This window comes from Oncorhynchus tshawytscha, linkage group LG32 (assembly GCF_018296145.1).
Source record: "Oncorhynchus tshawytscha isolate Ot180627B linkage group LG32, Otsh_v2.0, whole genome shotgun sequence".
NCBI classification, from domain to species: Eukaryota; Metazoa; Chordata; class Actinopteri; order Salmoniformes; family Salmonidae; genus Oncorhynchus; species Oncorhynchus tshawytscha.
The window spans coordinates 7,443,459-7,457,083 of NC_056460.1; the positions used below are offsets into that span (position 1 = coordinate 7,443,459).

Below are 13,625 nucleotides of genomic sequence, written 5' to 3' on the forward strand. Positions count from 1 at the left end.
CTCAGGCATTTTTTTTGTGACAAGTACCCTACATTTGGGACTGGGAATTTTTTTTTACTAAACATTCCATGTTAAAATGTTATAAGATTGGAATAAATAAAAAATAAATAAAAAGGATTATATGTGGCATGGATGCATTTCATTCAAGACTTCCATCATGGACTACTTGCTGTAGCAGTTGAGGGTGGAGTAAGACATTAAGACACCAGCTAATATCTACTATGCTGTCAGACATTAGGGACTGGGTGAAGATGCGGTGCACACACACATACAGACAATGCTATGTTTCGCTGGCCCCTGCTGGGAAGGGAGGCAGTGGCACTAACAAGCTCCTATACATGCCCTCCTATCAGGAGAGGGGTCCAGGACATGGCAACAACACAGCAACGACACCAGACAACCAGGGACCTGGGATTGCAGCGGCAATGTCCATTTTATCCATCAGCCTCAGGGGTAGTATGGGATTACAGTCACTTGAAAGGAATGGAACTTTAACTGGAAATGCAAGGACTTTTCTAGGAAGGATAGGAAATCATAGAGCTAGGAGTATGAAATCATAGAGCTAGGAGTATGAAATCATAGAGCTAGGAGTATGAAATCATAGAGCTAGGAGTATGATATCATAGAGCTAGGAGTATGATATCATAGAGCTAGGAGTATGATATCATAGAGCTAGGAGTATGAAATCATAGAGCTAGGAGTATGATATCATAGAGCTAGGAGTATGATATCATAGAGCTAGGAGTATGATATCATAGAGCTAGGAGTATGATATCATAGAGCTAGGAGTATGAAATCATAGAGCTAGGAGTATGATATCATAGAGCTAGGAGTATGATATCATAGAGCTAGGAGTATGATATCATAGAGCTAGGAGTATGATATCATAGAGCTAGGAGTATGATATCATAGAGCTAGGAGTATGATATCATAGAGCTAGGAGTATGATATCGTCGCCAACATCCCGTAGAGCAAACAAACTGATGAAGTGAATTAAATACTTGAACACTTTAATTAAATCGTACGGTTTCATTAAAAAAAGCACACATTCACATTGGGCAATCATGAAACTGGATAGCATATGGGGTATTTGGGAGATTGACAAATACATATATTTTTTTTTACAAATGTATATTTTGTACAACGCGATTCGAAAGGAGCCAAAAACTCTTTATGTGAACAATAATTGACACATAAGTAACATTCTTCTCGTCCATGATCCCACCTGGTACAGTGTTGATACGGATATCACTCTAGTTAGTCAAACTGTATCCAAGTCTCCACACTGGAGAGTAGAGCTCCCTACTAAATCCTGGCCTTTAGGGAACGCAAGACTATTAAATATCTAATTTGACAGTTAGCCCTGAAATGGTCTTAAATGATAAACTGTGTAATCCTACGTCTATTCAGGGAATGGTAAACGGCCGATGGTTGCCATAGAGACGGCGATGATGGTAACAGATCCAGGCAACAGACAGTAGCTATCTATAGCCCGTCTGTCTGTGGTGTGGGTTGAGCTACTGTTGCTGTCCAAATGCATAACACCTACATATTGGTTTGAAGCAGATCAGAGTAGCAAGATGTGTGCGTCTCTCTGACAGTGGCCCAAATCGCACCCTTTTACATATATAGTGCACTACTTTTGACCAGGGCCCAAACCTGCACAGGCACGCGCGCACGCTCACACACACACTGTCTCAGAGTCCATTAGAGCTGTTTTTTATTTTACTAGGCAAGTCAGTTAAGAACAAATTCTTATTTTCAATGACGGCCTAGGAACTGTTAACATCACACTAGCAGAGTGCAGAGAAACATTCTCACAATTATGCTTCAATGGCCACTCTGCCAGACCCATCTGCTGCTAGAGAGGCCAGACGATGTTCTTTACAGCCGATCTGGGGCCTGTGGGTACGCGACTGCGTCAAATATCTCCCACCCTCCAGACTTCTCTCAAAAGTGTAGCATAGGTTGTGCGCTCCGCAAACAACGTGTCCACTCCGACAATGATAACGGTAAAAGACTGGAATAAATACATCTTGACTGTATTAACAGAAATTAGGGTAAGCAAACAAACATTGTAGATTAGAAATTAAAATGTACTACTGGTGATATGTAATGGGGAATTGATAGACACTAACAATCAAACAATTCACACAATGGAGAGAGAGCTGCATTGTGTCTAACAGCCACACTCCCCTTCTTGGACTGTGCGATCTGTGCGGATGAGTCTCGGCCTCCTCAATGGATTGGTTCACTGAGAAGGGCGCGAATGAGACAGGTGTCTCGTGTGCCAATTCTTTTTTTTATTTTACATCTTGGTCGACCAACAGTCTATTGACCAAACAGTCGACCAGTCGACTAAATGGGGTCAGCCCTAAAAGAAAAGCAGAGAAAGACCAGGAGAAAAAGGAGAAATGAGCGAGAAGAGAGAGAGAGAGAGAGAGAGATCGAGAACAAGAACAAAAACGAAGAGAACAGAGAGGCAAAACGGAAGCTCCAAATGAACTCATCAAGCCAAAGGGCCCATCCCTCCTGTCCAAAATACTCATTAAAAATGTGGCTTAGCCTGACTGTAATTACACTGCCAATGGCTACCGGTTGGGGACAACATTTCTCAGAATGAGGACATGTTTATACATGAATTGTCGTCTCATATTCTATTCATTTCAATACCAAAGCAACAGATTCAGCCTGTGTGTGTGTGTGTGTGTGTGTGTGTGCCTGTGTGGTGTGTGTTTACTTGTTCAGTTCCCAGCTCCCCTATAAACTCTTCTCAATAATTCATAATGGAAAGTTGGTGGTTAAAATTCAGCATGGTGCACACATAATAAAATTGGGCATGGTATGACCCATTTCAAATCACAAGAAAATCAGGCGGCTAGTCAAAGTGGACTGTGATTTAAGGTCAAGTCAAATATCCACTTGGTTGACTGCTTGATTGTCTTCAGTCAATACAAGAGTGCTGAATTATGAATGATGTGATGTTTGCATTGGGGTTGGTACTAAAAATAATTTTTAAATGAAAGTCTGAAAACGGAAGGCTGCTGGAGAGAAAGGGAGACCTGTAACGGAAACGCTAAAGACAGACCACAGCTACAACAGGATGAATGGGCCGAGTAGGGAAACCACAAGAATGTGCATCTGTGAGAATCAAATCAAATTTTATTTGTCACATGCGCAAAATACAACAGGTTCATTACAGTGAAACGTTTACTTACAAGCCCTTAACCAACAATGCAGTTCAGAAAAAGTGTTAAGAAAGTATTTACTAAATAAACTGAAGTACATACATACGTGATAGTGTGTGTGATCTCTCCAGTTAATTGAAATGGCTTCTGTCCAAGGAAGAGAGAGTGACTGTCAGCAACGTGTGACGATCACCCTGGAATGGCCTTACGGAAAAGCCTTCCGCAGGCTACGCACACCACACACACACACACCATCAAGGAAATGAGAGGAGGCCTCATCTGTGGATAACAGTCTATTAAAAGCCATGATGGTACTTCTGCTGGAGGAGCAAATATAATCTTATCAAATCACAACACTGTCATGAACAGCAGATGACAACTGTGTCTTGCACCGATCCACCCATGGAAAATGTTAGGTCCATTTCCTCATCAACACAACATTGAATATCCACAATTAACTATTAAAATGGACAATTTCAAACCAGGCGCTGTGTGTATCAAGCGTCTCAGAGTAGGAGTGCTGATCTAGGATCAGGCCCCCCCCCCGTCCCAAATAATCTTATTCATTGTGATCTAAAAGGCCAAACTGATCTTAAAATCCAAGCAATTCCATGGTAACAGAGTGACGCTGAAACTCACTTTTTCACATTAAAAATGTATGCCAAGGAAAAAACACTAACAATTGCCACTGAAAATGTCACTGAAACACATAAAATCTCCCTCAGTTTTTTTATGTGTGTCCACATTTTCCCAAAACTCGGTTAAATATCTAATTTGAATTAAGATTCAAAGATGTCTGCAGAAAGAATTGGGTGTCCGCTATGATATGACAACTTGAGTTTGAAAAAAATAAAATCTCTGTTGGCTATTGAACTACAGTAAGTGAAGTGGATCAACACCTGGTAACAGAATGACATCATGGGTCCTTGATTTGTATTCAACAGTGATCCATAATTTTGAATGTGATGTACCCTAATTATGTATACAAAAAAAAGGTAGAAAAATGCAATATCCTCCTTATTCTAATGAGCTCTGACCCAAACAAGACCAAGACCACACTCCAAGACTGCTTCCATCACGTGGACTGGGAGATGTTTCGTATTGCGTCAGATAACAACATTGACGAATACGCTGATTCGGTGTGCGAGTTCATTAGAACGTGCGTTGAAGATGTCATTCCCATAGCAACGATTAAAACATTCCCTAACCAGAAACCGTGGATTGATGGCAGCATTCGTGTGAAACTGAAAGCGCAAACCACTGCTTTTAATCAGGGCAAGGTGTCTGGTAACATGACTGAATACAAACAGTGCAGCTATTCCCTCCGCAAGGCTATTAAACAAGCTAAGCGTCAGTACAGAGACAAAGTAGAATCTCAATTCAACGGCTCAGACACAAGAGGCATGTGGCAGGGTCTACAGTCAATCACGGACTACAAGAAGAAATCCAGCCCAGTCACGGACCAGGATGTCTTGCTCCCAGGCAGACTAAATAACTTTTTGCCCGCTTTGAGGACAATACAGTGCCACTGACACGGCCTGCAACGAAAACATGCGGTCTCTCCTTCACTGCAGCCGAGGTGAGTAAGACATTTAAACGTGTTAACCCTCGCAAGGCTGCAGGCCCAGACGGCATCCCCAGCCGCGCACTCAGAGCATGCGCAGACCAGCTGGCCGGTGTGTTTACGGACATATTCAATCAATCCCTATACCAGTCTGCTGTTCCCACATGCTTCAAGAGGGCCACCATTGTTCCTGTTCCCAAGAAAGCTAAGGTAACTGAGCTAAACGACTACCGCCCCGTAGCACTCACATCCGTCATCATGAAGTGCTTTGAGAGACTAGTCAAGGACCATATCACCTCCACCCTACCTGACACCCTTGACCCACTCCAATTTGCTTACCGCCCAAATAGGTCCACAGACGATGCAATCTCAACCACACTGCACACTGCCCTAACCCATCTGGACAAGAGGAATACCTATGTGAGAATGCTGTTCATCGACTACAGCTCGGCATTCAACACCATAGTACCCTCCAAGCTCGTCATCAAGCTCGAGACCCTGGGTCTCGACCCCGCCCTGTGCAACTGGGTACTGGACTTCCTGACGGGCCGCCCCCAGGTGGTGAGGGTAGGCAACAACATTTCCACCCCGCTGATCCTCAACACTGGGGCCCCACAAGGGTGCGTTCTGAGCCCTCTCCTGTACTCTCTGTTCACCCACGACTGCGTGGCCACGCACGCCTCCAACTCAATCATCAAGTTTGCGGACGACACAACAGTGGTAGGCTTGATTACCAACAACGACGAGACCTCACAGGGAGGAGGTGAGGGCCCTCGGAGTGTGGTGTCAGGAAAATAACCTCACACTCAACGTCAACAAAACTAAGGAGATGATTGTGGACTTCAGGAAACAGCAGAGGGAACACCCCCCTATCCACATTGATGGAACAGTAGTGGAGAGGGTAGCAAGTTTTAAGTTCCTCGGCATACACATCACAGACAAACTGAATTGGTCCACTCACACAGACAGCATCGTGAGGAAGGCGCAGCAGCGCCTCTTCAACCTCAGGAGGCTGAAGAAATTCGGCTTGTCACCAAAAGCACTCACAAACTTCTACAGATGCACAATCGAGAGCATCCTGGCGGGCTGTATCACCGCCTGGTATGGCAACTGCACCGCCCTCAACCGTAAGGCTCTCCAGAGGGTAGTGAGGTCTGCACAACGCATCACCGGGGGCAAACTACCTGCCCTCCAGGACACCTACACCACCCGATGCTACAGGAAGGCCATAAAGATCATCAAGGACATCAACCACCCGAGCCACTGCCTGTTCACCCCGCTGCCATCCAGAAGGCGAGGTCAGTACAGGTGCATCAAAGCTGGGACCGAGAGACTGAAAAACAGCTTCTATCTCAAGGCCATCAGACTGTTAAACAGCCACCACTAACATTGAGTGGCTACTGCCAACACACTGTCAATGACACTGACTCTACTCCAGCCACTTTAATCATGGGAATTGATGGGAAATTATGTAAATGTATCGCTAGCCACTTTAAACAATGCTACCTTATATAATGTTACTTACCCTACATTGTTCATCTCATATGCATACGTTGATACTGTACTCTATATCATCGACTGCATCCTTATGTAATACATGTATCACTAGCCACTTTAACTATGCCACTTGGTTTACATACTTATCTCATATGTATATACTGTACTCGATATCATCTACTGTATCTTGCCTATGCTGCTCTGTACCATCACTCATTCATATATCCTTATGTACATATTCTTTATCCCCTTACACTGTGTATGACAGTAGTTTTTTTTGGAATTGTTAGTTAGATTACTTGCTCGTTATTACTGCATTGTCGGAACTAGAAGCACAAGCATTTCGCTACACTCGCATTAACATCTGCTAACCATGTGTATGTGACAAATAAAATTTAATTTGATTTGATTAGACCTACACCACCCGATGTCACAGAAAGGCCAAAAAGATCATCAAGGACAACAACCACCCGAGCCACTGCCTGTTCACCCCGCTGTCATCCAGAAGGCGAGGTCAGTACAGGTGCATCAAAGCTGGGACCGAGAGACTGAAAAACAGCTTCTATCTCAAGGCCATCAGACTGTTAAACAGCCACCACTAACATTGAGTGGCTGCTGCAAACACACTGACTCAACTCCAACCACTTTAATAATGGGAATTGATGGGAAATGATGTAAATATATCACTAGCCACTTTAAACAATGCTACCTAATATGTTTACATACCCTACATTATTCATCTCAAATGTATATGTATATACTGTACTCTATATCATCTACTGCATCTTTATGTAATACATGTATCACTAGCCACTTTAACTATGCCACTTTGTTTACATACTCATCTCATATGTATATACTGCACTCAATACCATCTACTGTATCTTGCCTATGCCGCTCTGTACCATCACTCATTCATATATCTTTATGTACATATTCTTTATCCCCTTACACTTGTGTCTATAAGGTAGTAGTTTTGGAATTGTTAGCTAGATTACTTGTTGGTTATTACTGCATTGTCGGAACTAGAAGCACAAGCATTTCGCTACACTCGCATTAACATCTGCTAACCATGTGTATGTGACAAATAAAATTTGATTTGATTTGATTTGATGTGGTTGTTCCAGACTGGACCAAATCTGTACCAATCATAGACATCCATGTTTCATACATTTAGACTTCACAGAAGAGCACAGTAGAGTACAGGACTGCACAGCCCAGTACAGGGGGAGGCAGGTAGCCAAGCGATTAGAGAGTAGAGCCAGCAACCAGAGGGTGTCCAGTTCAAATCCTAGATGCCATTGCCTGCCATTGTGACCTTGAGCAAGGCAATTATCCCCCCACAACAACATCTCTCCAGGCACCCAGTGAGGTAGCCTCCCCACACCTCTACAAAACTACTCTACTGCAACCATGGTTTGTGACTACTATGGTTTCTCCATTGTGGCTAATTCAATTGCAATCATTCTGTTACACATTTTTTAGTCACTATTACCAATTTGGAGTGATGCGTTTTAAAACACTTAATAATTCATAAACAGGGGCCTCCCGGGTGGCGCAGTGGTCTAAGGGCACTGCGGTCCAAGACCCTGGGTTCGCGCCCAGGCTCTGTCGCAGCCGGGTGCGACCGGGAGGTCCGTGGGGGCGACGCACAATTGGCCCAGCGTCATCTGGGTTAGGGAGGGTCCTTGTCTCATCGCGCACCAGTGACTCCTGTGGCAGGCCGGGCGCAGTGCGCGCTAACCAAGGTGGCCAGGTGCACGGTGTTTCCTCTGACACATTGGTGCGGCTGGCTTCTGGGTTGGAGGCGTGCTGTGTTAAGAAGCAGTGCGGCTTGGTTGGGTTGCGTTTCGGAGGACGCATGGCTTTCGACCTTAGTCCTTCCCGAGCCTGTACGGGAGTTGAGACAATTTCAGGGGATGAGACAAGATAGTAATTACTAACAATTGGATACCACAAAATTGGGGAGAAAAGGGGGTAAAAATGTATTTAACAAAAATAAATAATAATAATAATTCATAAATTACATTTTTATCAGTACAAACACTATAATCTGTTACGTCTATGAACTTTCATCATCCTCCCTCATGAGGGAGAGGGATTAGAAAATATCTTAAAGATATGTGGGTTTTTGGTAACAGAATGACAAGACGAGGCAATATTTCTTAACTTAGAGAGCAAACCATTTCTGCAAAATTAAATATAAAATGTTGATATTAGTCAGCCTTCAACATTGAATTTTGATGTATTTCTAGATGGAACAAAAATACATACACAACATGAGCTGAAATAAAAAAAATCCCAGAAATGTTCCGTATGCACAAATAGCTCAGATTTTCTCCACAAATGTGTTCACAAATCCCTGTTAGTGAGCATTTCTCCTTTGCCAAGATAATTCATCCACCTTACAGGTCTGGCATATCAAGAAGCTGATTAAACAGCATGATCATTACACCGGTGCACCTTGTGCTGGGGACAATAAAAAGCTACTCTAAAATCTTCAGTTGTCACAACACAATGCCACAATTGTCTCAAGTTATTGGGGAGCATGCAATTGGAATGCTGACTGCAGTAACGTCCAACAGAGAATTTAATGTTAATTTCTCTACCATAAGCCGCCTCCAGCGTCATTTTAGAGAATTTGGCAGTACATCCAACCCGCCTCACAACCGCAGACCAATCAGAATCACTGATTGTCTGGGCCTGGTTCCCCTGTGGATGGACCTATGCCCTCCAAGGCCCACCCATGGCTGCACACCTGCCCAGTCATGTGTAATCCATAGATTAAGGCCTAATGTACGCATTTCAATTGACTGATTTCCTTCTATGAACTGCAACTCAGTAAAATCTTTTAAAATGGTTGCCTTCATATTTTTTGTTCAGTAAAATACCTTAAAAACCATATACTAGAATAAGTCTTAAGAGCCCTTTTCCACCTGTGTGAGCAGAAATCCAAGCCTTTGCTTATTCCAAATTTTCAGGAACGAAAATGGTTGAAAAATGTAGACTTCTAGCTTTCATTTGACACCAAATTTGATATGCTCCTATAAACGTGTTGGTGCTCATGGATCCTTTTACATGGAAATGACCATCAGTTTTCCTCCTCTGAGACGCTTGATACACACTCCCAAAAAGCAGCGAGAAAGACAGACAACCCATTTTGAGGAGTGAGGTAATTTGGTTCTTACACTTCTGAACACGCTTGACAACACCTTGTGATGCTCGCAATATCGATATTCTCATCTCACCCGGCCAGTGAACACCCACGGGATTGGTCTTTTTCTAGTTTGTGCCGTAAACCGACAACAGCCACGAAAGAGACCGACTTCCATTTCAATACGATGCCTCTCTATCGGCCCGTATCTCTCTCTGCCTCTCTGGAGCTGCAACATCGCAGCAAGATGTGAAATTAACTCCAGGCGTTATGGAAACAGGGTTGGGGGATCTAACAACTGCAAGCCATCGAGTTAAAGAGCCTTTAAAGGAAGTTTAATACAGGCTTTACAGAAATTTGATGTGGAGGGAGACTCATCATGATGAGGCAACTAGAGGCCACGTAACTACTGTCCTGACATTAACACCCCCATGGGCCTAATTGGACAAAGTAGTCCCTTGAGATAAATGTATGCCTACAATACACCCCTTTTACATTTGTAATGTTCAGTAACATTGCACCAATGGAACACATGACACCTGTTTCACATTACCGCAACTGTTGGTGGCTAGTTACCAGCACAGGGCTGATTGACAATGCCCAGGGGACTAGTATTCTACGCCAGGCTGGAACAAGACAGCAATCAGGCAAAAGCAGCAGCTTGCCGAGAGGGAGGCTAAATCCCAATTCAGACGGCAGATAAAGGAGTGGCTGATTAAGTCAACGTATACGGCAGATGGGGCACGGAGAGCAGCGTTTGACACACCGTATGGGAGCTAGCTGAAATCCCCCTGCTAATTTCAGGGGATGTTAGTTCAAATTAAGCCAGGGTCATGTTCATTAGGGAATACCGTAGCGGGAATGTATTGGTTCCGTTGGCTCTGATGGTTGGACCATAGTGCTAGCAACCGAAGTTTAGGTTTGATTCCCACATAGGCCACATACTTACTGAATGTGTGAACTGTAAATCCCGTTCATAAATTACTGTGAATGATGATTCATCAGAAGACAAGCTAACACACGTGGAGGATGTTTGATCACACAGCCCTACCCACAACACTGACGGAGTGAGTGATTGTGTGTGCGAGCGCGCCACTAACGCGGAAAGTTAGATGACCTCTAAAAAAGGGACACTCGAGAATTTCATCAACGTTACCATGAATTTCGCTAATTGACTTTTTGATAGGCACAGATGCTTTCTCCGCCACTGTTCTGGGAACATCACCATTCAACTAACTGAACATACACGAAAACACACGAGCTTCTATCATCCACTTCTATAGAGTACATTCCCTGTGATGGCTAGCAGCCGTCCATATTCAAATTCAACATATATACTCCACTACCTGAAATAACCTTCTCTGCCAGAGAGTGAGATGGCTCAGTGATTAAGGGGGTAGAAATAGACAGTTGTTACACATTTGGGCTTTACCCACTAAAACTCACACATAATTAGAGTTTGTCCCAAAACCAGAAAAAGGAATTGGATTCTATTTTTGTTGTTGCAATGAACACCATCCACAACCGTAGGACTGTCAGCTTTTACGTCAGACCGGCGTTATAATCCCTCCAGTTATAGCCGAAGCTGGAAAGCGGAGACATTTCTAGCACGGCAAAACGCATTTAATTTGGATTTTGTTTCTCCAAAAGGCATAGAGAAAACCCGCATCGCAGTCATTTTAAAACCTTCACAAAGGGAAAGTGAACAGGCTGCTATGAGGTCGCACGGTGTGTTCGAACGGTTCACTATGGATGCTTCGCAAATTACATCCTATTCCCAATACCATTTGGGATGCATAGAAAACACGTTTCTGGTGTAGGCGGTAGTTGGCCCTAGACACTGCTCTGAGGTCTGTTCATCTTATTTCCTGATGATTCAAGTTACCATTACTGTGTTGGAGAAACGTTGGCGACACCTTATTGTGAATTTTCCATAATGCCTAAGGTCATACACGCATTAGTATCACATATCTGCAACATTAGTAAGTATTGAGTAATGGTGGGAAATGAAGCATGTTGCCCTAGGTAAGAATGATGAATCATCACCCTTTTAAATCTGTAGGACCTAGATGGGAGGAGTGATATCTTGAGAGAGAGTTCATTAGTCTGTCTGTGTCCTCTGAAATGAATCACTGTTCCATCCTCTGACTGAAATATACAGGCGTGGTGGCTGATAAATTACTATGGGAAATGGCAAAGCATGACGTTAACAGCCTAGAATATGAGCCAAGATCAATTTAGCATTTCCTCCCTAATGGTTCAGGTTAGGATTTGGGGTGGGGTAAGCTGATCCAAGATCTGTGCCTAAGGATGACAGGGTCTGATTGGTGTGGGTGGAACAAGGTGACTTCGTCAACTGAAGATGTACAGCTAGGAGTTAGGGTTCACAGAACTTTTCTTGTACGTTATCCAACCATGTTCAACCCACAGTAGGAACACATGAACGTACATGCTTTCGTGAATAGAAACATGCTGTACAAACAAGTTTGTAAAATTCCACAGTAATAATTTGCCACATTTCCAGAGTTACCATCTGCACTACGCTGAGGTAACATGTCACTAGAGGCCGGAGCCAGGCCAATCACTTCCCAGAAAGAGACAAAGCAAAGAGAGGGGTGACCTCGCATGTCCCCATTACCACACACACTTCATTAAGCCAGTGGCCCTGGGGTTTTCAGACAAAACAGACTTGGCCAGAGAAGATATCTGGCCTGAGGACACTTCCTCCCCCGGTCAGGAAGCAGCCATTCATGTTATCAGAGAGATGGACGACTCCCAACTCAATGCGCAGTCATGATAAGCGCAATTTGTTTGAATGAGAGAAGGAAAGAAAGCAATCTTCCCGACGACAAGTCAATGTGAGAACTGAATGCTAGTGACAATGGGTGTCAACACGCGTTGTTGACAACGTTATGTGCCCTTCCAATGACTCCTTCACATGTGTTAACTCTGTGATAAGAAACCTTCAAGAGACAAAGATCGCTCCCTTTATATTTTCTCTGACCTTACATACCATAGCTCACCAGAGGCTCAACATTTAATTGAGCCACACACAAAGTTCAGAAGCAATTGTAAAAAAACATTTGACTTCCTTACATCTTACAGTTGTGCTGCTCCGTGTCCTAACGGCCTATTAGGAATAGGTACTCCTTCATACCTTGAGTGCCTTCAGTGACGCTATTTTGCATGTTAGTCAGTAAGCTATTAGTGTCTGATGTGAGAAATAGATCATTTGAAGAGACAACACACAAAGGCATCTTTTTAATCACTTCGAAGACTCACAATGAAAAAAAACAATTCTGTCACTTGTCTTCACTTTGACCATACTCTCGGTCAAAATGACTGACTGGGTGCGGAGTTGAACCCACGCTGGAAGACAAAAAGTGTTGCTTAATGCCAAACAGAGAAACTGAGCCCTCAGTCAATGAACCGGTGCCTCTGTTACGAAACTGCTGACACCAAATAAAGCGTTTTGGCTGACACTCGTTATTAAATGTTGAGGGAGTTTATGGAAAGTACATGTTTTTATGTCCCGTGTTCCATTAGGTTGAAATTCTGAGAAGACCAGAGCAGTGTTCTAAGAAAACCGAGCAACACTCATGCATTTCTAATGGACAATGTCGCAAGGGCAAAGGCAGGAGGAATGCAGTAATGCAATCAACATGAGTGACAACACCATAAGGTGTTATTACCATCATTTACATTGAAGACGTCACAGGCATGACGGCTATGCAGGACTAGAACTATATTATCTTGGCAACGGTGTGAGATGGAGGGCAAACTGACACATTGACTGATCAGAGAAGAATGAATCCCCCCTTTCACAGAGAACTACAAGCATGCACAGATGACTGGCTGAGAATTAAGTGTAACTAAGCAGATTCTTAGGGGAGGTGCTGCTCATTCCTATGAATAAAGATGAGCGTTGTGGACCCAACTGTGCTCAAGCAGGAGCAGAATTATGCTAGAGCAACCTAAAACAGCATTAGGCCTACTAAATAGTCCACATATTATAGCAACATATTATTAAGAATGTTCATAACAGTGGCCTATATGGTTATGGTGCAATATTACTGTGTCATAATTATTGATTAATTGATTTGAATTCACCATACACTAATAGGCTATACGCTAAACGGTAGTTACAACAGCCCCATCCTGTGGTATAGTCTCAAAGCCATTGATAAGTAACAGTAGCCCAGTGACCTCTAGACTCAAATAC

General features: G+C 43.4%; 1 protein-coding gene across 1 annotated transcript in view; it reads right to left on the reverse strand.

Annotated features, from left to right (window-relative positions):
• LOC112230353 (cytoplasmic phosphatidylinositol transfer protein 1) overlaps positions 1-13,625 on the reverse strand; it is a 74,424-nt gene that overhangs the window by 59,546 nt on the left and 1,253 nt on the right.